Below are 6,305 nucleotides of genomic sequence, written 5' to 3'. Positions count from 1 at the left end.
CGAATATATAAAGAAGTAGTTGCAAATTTATTAATTTTAGATAAAGTATACATTATATGTCCATTATTTTTAAACCTACTTAATCAATCCGTATTTATTTGCATACATATTTCCTGTGTTTTCTTAATCTTCACATAAAATCTGCAATATTACAATGTCACTTTACAAGTAACATTTATATACCACGACACAAAATACATCAAAATACAACACATTTTTTACATCAAAATTAAATACTTTTATACATAAAAATCTTTCATCAGTTCTCTCTTTCTTAGCCATATAAGCACTATATTTATAAACATGATAATACATGCCATTATTTTAAAACATTAAAAAATGTAAATTAAAATGCACACTAAATAACAAAAGGCAACAGAACTTTTATATGTTCTTTAACATACAAGCAAATCTACCCAGATGTAATATTAAATAATGGTGTAAAACTATATATAAACATATTTTCTAAACAATACTTTTATATGAAAGTTGATACCACTTAGATTTTAAAAATTACAAAATTAATTAAAAAATATGTCAGTGAAATCATACTTACCTCCACAAAAGAAAAGTCTTGATTTAATTAAATATTTGATTTCATTCGTACATTTTAACTAATTCCAAAGTCATTTTATTTAATATAAATGATACAATTTATTTTCAAAATGAAGCGTCTGTGGTGTATTCCAATATCACATACGCAAGACAACGTTTATCATTGGTGAGTAGCTGACTGAACTTTTCAAAATGTTGTAAGTATTCCAATACACAAAAAAATTTCAAATTATACAGCCGATTTATTGAATTTTTGACTTGGAATCGCAAAGATGATTATGTGCACATGAGATCTTGCTGTTCAAGACGACTGCTGTGACATTTAGGGCCACTTGCAGATTCAGGCGAGTTAAGTTCAAGACAAAAACTTGGCAGGTTAATGAAATGGAATAATACTCCACTTCGCTTCAAGTCACGACTCTCCAAGCCGGCCTTATGACTTAATGCAGGCCTACAGTACGCGGGCTTCTGGTTTCGAAACCCAAGAAAGGTATGGTTTTTTATATTGTATTCTTAGTTGAAGGTTTACGTTTTTTGTCGTACTTTGATTAGTCCATCCGGAAATTTTTTTTTATTTTTTTTTTGTGGGGAGAGGCAGAGATATGTAGACGATACTAGTTTTAACAAACTGGAACAATACAAGCGAAGTAAATTAGTTTTAGATAAAACGGCCTTTTTTATTTTCGTTTAATACCTGTTTTTCAAGTTATGAAAAATTTAACGATATTTTATAAAATATTTAAATGTTCACTGTGTCACGGCGAAACATGCATTTGCAAAAAATACTGTAATTGGAATGTTTCAGCACATTTAATTATTATTGGTAAGTTATTAGTGGTCGTATGATTGGGAAATGAATAAAGTTTGGGATAGCCTATATTACTGATACTCCTGTTACACAAATCGCCTGTAGTAAATAGTAAACTGTGGAAGAGAATCAGCAGTATCAGCAGCACTATTTGCTGATTTAATGTTGCCATTTTAAAGTCATACCTTACGTATGTTACATATAATACATAAAAATAATTCCAAATAATAAATATATCAGTGCATTATTATTTGCGCTCACGTTTGTAACTAAATATTTATTTCAAAACCCTATAAAATCCGCAATCAAAAAATTTTTACTACCCTAAATTCTTTACCACTTCATTTAGTCATTACAGAATCAGAAAAATACAAAATTGTGACTTTAAATGGCATCCAACCAAAATGCTGATGCAAAATATAAGATCATGGTTGCAGTAACTTTGTGTATATTTTGTAAATTTTTTGATTAAATGTATTCATAGCAAAAAATGATGTAAACGATTGTAAAAATTAGCAGTTACTTAATTATTGTCAATAATATATCAATATAACAGAAGAAAAGATAACTTCAATAAATTTTCAGAAAAACAATTATTTTGTAAAAAATAAATGAATTTATGTGTTATATATTTTTGTTACATCCCCTCAATAACACGAGTTATGTAGTTAGATAGTATTTCAATTTATATTTATATTATTCCACATTTTGACAAAAACAGGATTTAGTAGAATACTATAGGATGCTGTTTTAATCATCAATGACGGTAAGCAGATTAAATTCTCAAGTCAAAAAAAAAAATTAAAATTATTTTTATTTAATTTAGGTAGTTCCTTACAGAATTATTTATTTGTGGTTCTTCATAAAATAGTCGTTATCTTTATAGAAATATCAGTCCGTTGTACAATAGTTTTATGTAAGGGCAACGGTTCTAGAGAATTTGATTCAAGTTTCCTTCACAGTTATCTCTTTCTTAAGACTATAATAATTTAAAGAAGTCATCCGTAAGTTCAGTAGCTCTCACTGAGATCTCAGAGCTTCATTAGAGATGCTGGTTTCCAACCATGCAGTGTGTTACCTACATATAATATTCCACACTGTTCTATTTTTTTTTGTTTAGACATAATGTAAGACATTACTTTTAGGATTTATTTTATTTTTCATTCACAAAGTTGTTTTAAAATTATTAAACAGATCCATAGCTAAATATAATTTGGCTTATACAGAAACAAATAACATACAGGAGATAATAATTGTTTTCAAATTATTTCTAAGAAAGTCACTTCAAATTTATTTGTTTGATTACGTGAGAAATAATTAAACTTATTTTAAAATTTTATGAAAAACATGTTGGGTGACATTATTAATCCGCTTAACATTGCAGTGCGCATTGGATCTTTGAGGAGGAGAGATAGGAACTGGTTTCATCAGTTATCAGGCCATAAAAATATTATATCCCTAAGTAGGGTATTGAAAATTTGTCCTCGTTAAAGCAAAATAGTTAAATAGTTAATAGATGGTCTGAAGTTTCCAGTGGCTGACTGCTATAAAAAGTTAGCCCTGTGAAATCATTAGTGTTAAACATTTAATTTATTTTTGAGAACTAATTTGTAATAATACTTTCAATGACCCTTTTTGGTGGTCTCAGAAAATCTCAATCTTAACGAAGACCAATTTTTAATATTAAATTATAAAAATACTTTTTAGCCTAACACCTGTCGAAACTTAAATGATGTATTTCGGTTCATATCTCTCCACCTTAAAGTGATAGTTGTTCACAGGTATGTCGTGTGAAGAGCTGATGTCGTAAATTATTAATGCATGCAACATGCATTTAACGACGGGCAAAGAACTACGCAATGGAATAATTTAATCAACCAGGCTGAGGAAGTCAAAGTAGGGGTAGCAAGTCGGTTCTGGAGCACAGTGAGGTCGTTGACCCCCTGCCCTACCACCACTCGCGGTAGGTGGCGTCGCTTTACAGGATGTTGCACGCCGTCCCATGCATCACCTCCGAGATGAACATGGGCGTGCCGGCGCCCAGGCCTCCGTCCGTCTTCTCGTGCTCGTTCTGGTCGTACTCGCAGTCAAAGTAGCAGCTCTGGGCACACACGGTAACCACTTCCAACATCACGCGACAAATGCACTTTCTTTTTCCAATCAACAAATTTTTACCCATTTGTTCAACTGGGAAAGTTTTGTTAACCTCAACCATATATCTGTTTAAAGTTAACTGTCTGATAACGTACAAGAGGAGAGAAGAGCCACAGAGTGTCTAACTCTGCATAGACGACAACACCCATGAGACAAGGCTATTCATGATTGGCTGATACAGAAGACAGTGGAGGTAGCCTTTCGTGATTGGCTACCTGAAGAATACTCCTGACAAGTTTATTTAGAACCCTACCAACTTCCAGTTCTCAGTTTATTATCGACCCTGATTATGTCTGCTGTAATGAAGAGAGAAACATTGGTAAATGCTAACACTGTGAAGTTGCTCAAACTCAAAATCTAAGACAGCTAAATACATATATATATATGTTTGTAGTGTTTGATGTAAATATAAACATTTTAGTTATTCAAACAAATTGTTTAAATTATTACATGATTTTTTGACCTAAATAAATGGTTTTATTAAGTCAACTATCTATTTTTCTTGCTAGAGAAGTAAAAATTTGTTTCACCATTTAGATACAAGTACTTATTTATTTCGACCAAACATCTTTCTTTGTACAGGGAAAACTGTACAATGGGTCATTAATTCAAGGTTCGGTTCCTGGCTACGTAAAGAAGTTTTCAATGTGTGAAAACTTTCATCACAGGTTTAAATATCAGATGAAGTGTTTTACTTCAACTCCATGCAATGATAACCAATAACTTACCATAGCATTGATTTAAATATGTTATGAGGATCACTAATACAGTATTGCTTTGGGTAAATAAATTTACTTTGTAATGAACAACATTATATAGTGCATATGTTATGGGATGTTAGAACACAGCTGTACAAGCACAAATCACCATACAATATGTGCTTAACTCAACCAGTGAATCGCTAGAGGGTGTTCTCTCATCTAGCATGCATCTTGTTAGCAAACGTTCTTAGGATAATCTTTGTGCTTCCCTTGCATTGCCGTACGGAAGTCCTTGCATGTGATACTTGTCGGCTTTCTTTTGGTATAAATGCATATTCATCTGGTTGAAAATCCACAGCAAAACTGCACAAATGGTGGTGGTATCTGTGTACTACACATTTATATCATTTTATGGCTAGCTTGCACTACTGCATCGCCGGTTGAGTTTTGAGCATACATTTTATGGTTAATTGTATAATTGTGTTTTTTCACCCCCTAATAAATGTACTGCTAACTTGAATATATATTGTAAAAGTGCAAAATTACATCCATGAGACATCACTTTTTACAAAAGAATCGCTGTTGAAAAAATAATGGTTAAGTTACAACTTGCCTTCACAATAAAACATTAACCGAAACAAATAACAATATATCACATTGGATTGTGAACTATATTTAATGCTAAAGAGTCATGCTGATGCTACACTGATGAAGTTTTGAGTAGAATGTCCATCAACAATAATTACCGGATGCTCGATTGCTGATCAAGATATATTTATCCTCGCAAAATATATTTAGTTTCATTGCATTTATCCATTGTGTGCATAATCATACAGTGCAAAAGACTTAGTTTTACAAACATAAATATGCCTCAGCTAAACTTATAAATAGTTTTTGGTAAATAAAAGAATTTAATGCTGTGACCATATCAACTTTTGATATGACTTTGTTTATAAAACTATGGCCTAATATACTATGGTTATATTTTCAAATTGTTATTTTAGTGTAAACTGCAAATCATGCATCAAGTTGGGTGTTTATAATTTTTTACTATACCTACAATAATATCTAAGTGATTCAGAAACGCCAGTCTTTTTCTCACTCGATATGGTACTATATAATTATCTTAAACAGCTTCGTTTGGTGATGAAACAGTGTGACTGACCCGAAAGCTTAATCACTTAAATGGAATTAGACAACCAAACAATTCCTAACATAATCAGATGTTCACATCTCGCCCGTGCAACTACATGGTTGTAATATAAAAAAAACACAAATTTATAAAAATTCAAACATTTGCATAGGTCTAGAGGTTTATAAATGTCGCTAACCTAATCCAACCAACATGTCATTTATGTTACGAGTGAAAACCTACTACCATTCTATTAAAAAATAATTAAAAAATCATGTTTTGGTGAGAATATAATAATTCTACCTCCTATAATTTTACATATTATTTATGTAACTGACTTAACCTAACAAACATTTCATTTTATTTATGACAGCTTTAATGTGTGACTCCTAAACCAAAAATTTTAAGAATAAACGAATTTTTGCGAGAATTTTCTTTCTGTAACAGACCTGACCTAACCTACCTGTTACTTTCACAAAAGTAACACGGATTATTCGTGCATCAGTCTTGGGGTTAGTGCAAACAGGGTGGTCCTCGTAACCGACCTGGCAGTCAAGGCAGCGGCAGTTGTCGCTCATCTTGCACGTGATGCCCCACTCGGCCGCCACGGCGCGGTACAGCTCCTTGCTGGACTTGTGGATTATCTCGGGACGCTTGGCCACAGGCGTGGTGACCCCGCTGCTGCCGCCGCCGCCGCCGCTGTCCTGCGCCGCCTCAGGCTCGTGCTGCAGCTGCGCCGCCCCCGCGCCATCCTGGCCGCGCGCCTCTGCCTCAGCCTGGGCCACCGCCAACCGCGTCTGGCACACGAGACACTTGTTTTAAAGTCAAACTTCTCTACAGCCGGTAGGGTATGTTGGGGCGATGATGTCATCAGAGCATAACAAAAATAACAATGCTCAGGAGTAGGGTGCTCGATGGTGGAGAGTGGGAGAGGCACCGTTGAGTGCCCCCACTC

At 33.5% G+C, this 6,305-nt stretch overlaps 1 long non-coding RNA gene across 1 annotated transcript; it reads right to left on the bottom strand.

Moving 5' to 3' along the window:
- Positions 1-1,072: 1,072 nt before the first annotated feature.
- On the bottom strand, positions 1,073-5,965 carry LOC134530461 (uncharacterized). The gene is made up of 2 exons (XR_010074822.1): positions 5,896-5,965; positions 1,073-3,464 (listed from the first exon to the last, which is right to left on the bottom strand). It is a non-coding gene; the product is annotated as an uncharacterized LOC134530461 (long non-coding RNA).
- Between the last annotated feature and the right edge of the window lie 340 nt (positions 5,966-6,305).

The sequence above is a fragment of the Bacillus rossius genome, chromosome 1, assembly GCF_032445375.1.
Source record: "Bacillus rossius redtenbacheri isolate Brsri chromosome 1, Brsri_v3, whole genome shotgun sequence".
NCBI lineage: Eukaryota > Metazoa > Arthropoda > Insecta > Phasmatodea > Bacillidae > Bacillus > Bacillus rossius.
Note: the sequence above shows the minus strand (reverse complement) of the source record. Positions and strands in the feature narration are given on the sequence as shown.